General features: G+C 34.9%; 1 pseudogene across 1 annotated transcript; it reads left to right on the top strand.

Annotated features, from left to right (window-relative positions):
• Positions 1-552: 552 nt before the first annotated feature.
• On the top strand, positions 553-1,174 carry LOC308252780 (pre-mRNA-splicing factor SPF27-like; annotated as a pseudogene). The gene has a single exon. The product of its transcript is annotated as a pre-mRNA-splicing factor SPF27-like (transcript).
• The last annotated feature ends 1,251 nt before the right edge of the window (positions 1,175-2,425 follow it).

The following is a 2,425-nucleotide window of genomic DNA, read 5'->3' as shown; positions in this document are numbered from 1 at the left end:
CTAAAAAATGCCAAGAACAATCTCACCCATAGAGAGAACATATGTAAAATGGAAATACATTAAATGGAGACATAACTTCAACAATATTAATTTTATGACATGCTTTGTAACAATTGCAAGAAGTGTAAAATTTTACAATTTGATCTACTGTTCAAGTCTGTTTTCCGTAATCGACTATAAAGTCTCTGAGGTTAGTGGCCATGCCTGTGTTATTTACCATTGTACCCTCCCATCCACACCCAGGCTGCCAATACTGTAGTCACTAGCCACAGGTGGCTATCATACACTTGAAACGTAGCTTGTCCAAATTGAATTGTACTGTAATTAAACTACACACTGAATTTTGAAGGCTTAGTTAAAAAAATTACAGGCTCAAATTTCATGTTGAAATAATATTATACCTATATTGTGTTAAGGAAAATTATGAAAATAAAATTTACCTGTGTCTTTTCTACGTTAGTGTGAAAACTACAAAATGTAAAATTGCACAGGCAGGTAGAATGACATGGGCCTGAGCCAGTGCAGATTCAGAAGAGTCAGGTGAACTTCAGAATGGAGCCATGGTTGGTGGCTCCAGAGGATGTGGATGTGCTGCCTATTTTGACCAAGGTTATAATGTGCTGGTGTGCAGCTGCTGTGCAGGTGGAGGAGGAAATGCACAGATACCGACCTACTAAAAATTATTTGAGCAACCTAATAGCCCAAGATTATTCTGCTTTGGAAAACAACATATTAGAATTGAATTTGAAAGACTGGCTGCTTGACATCCAAGTGAATTGCCCAGTATGAAATGATATGAATTTCAGACCCTTCCTCAGGTCACAAAATTGACATTTGTGCATGGCAAGAATGTGTGAACAATTCTATGGCCCCGTTAGAGCATCAAACGGTTCGGATTGAGAAACTGGAACTAATGTCACAGCGTGGATGCAATGCCTGGAAAGTGTATAATGAAAATCGCGTTCATATGATAGGACACGCACAGAAAGAGCTCCAGAAGTTAAGGAGACGTGTTCAAGATTTAAACTGTCAGTGAAATAACATACAACTCACAGTTGGATGGAAATGAAGAGAAGTGGAGTCAAATTGGGTATCCTTGGTCAGTAAGAATCATGAGCTTGAATGGACTATTGTACAATTAGAAGATGTCTTTCAAATGAAGCAGCAATGCTGAGAAGCTAAGAAAATATCAGACAAGACTTCTGAAAAGATGAATTAATTCTGTGGCAGAAGGAAGGTGAATTGAGCTTTCACAGAAGATCTGAACTATAAAGGACAACAGGATCTCCCAGAAATCATCATTTGTTAAGTGTTTAGAAACTACAAAAAATGGATTGTTGTATTATATTTATACATTAGAAAAATAAAAAAAATTCATCATGGTGATAAAAATAAAATAGAATAAAAATGTACATGTGACTTGCATTGTATTTCTATTGAATGGTGCTGATCTAGATCACGGTTAATACTTTATTTCAATAAACTCCCTCATGTAAATAAGTGAACATAGTCCAAAATATGTTAAAATAGCTGGGTTTGACACAATTACTTATTGTCAGTTTATAATATTAGCCATTTAAAACCATACTTTTTAAAATTCCAGAAAATTTTTAGAGAAGTAATTTTCTCTTCTACACTCAACAAAGCTAATCCCCCTCCCCAATATCTTACTATCATTCACATCATTTATACAATGCAGCACAAATAAACTTTAGTTTTTTCATGGGCTGTCTACATGACACATGGAAACACACCATTTAAAATTTCCAATTTTCCTCATAAACCAAATGGCATATTTCATATTTTATTTAAAACTATATCACTCTTTCCTTTGAAATGACTATTTGACATTGTTAATCTTTTTTATGATATTTACTATCATAGTTACAGAAACTCTTTTACCAATATGCTCTGAAATAAAGTAATATGACAATATACCCCCAGCAAGGATGCCCTGCCTCCACTCTGTTTCACAGATGTCTTGCTCACTGACACACAAGTTCTAAAACCAGGAACCAGACTATGCATGTAAGTTAGTATTTACAAGCAAGACCAAAGCTCTCTTGAGTTAACTATAAAAATTTAATAAAGTTTTGGAATGTCCAGTTGAAATACAATTAAATTAAGAATTACAATTGAGCATGTTTTTGAGAGCACCATATTACCATCTGCTTCTCCTCTACCTGCAGCATCTGTGGTCAATAAAATTGAGATATTAATTTTAATGACAAGAAATGATCATGAATCCTGACAGAATACAAAAGCAAGATGAGCTTTTCAACAGCATAAGGAAATACACAACTTTTAAGCAGCATGTTTTTTCTTCCAGAAAATTTTAGAACTGGCCTATGAAATCCAGCCCAGCCCTCTTCTTTTACCAGAGCCAACAGATGCTGTGAGATGTGAAGTGACTGTCATTCAGAGT

This window comes from Plecotus auritus (assembly GCF_963455305.1).
Source record: "Plecotus auritus genome assembly, chromosome: 7".
NCBI classification, from domain to species: Eukaryota; Metazoa; Chordata; class Mammalia; order Chiroptera; family Vespertilionidae; genus Plecotus; species Plecotus auritus.
The sequence above is the reverse complement of the archived record's forward strand: the minus strand, read 5'-3'. Positions and strand labels throughout refer to the sequence as shown.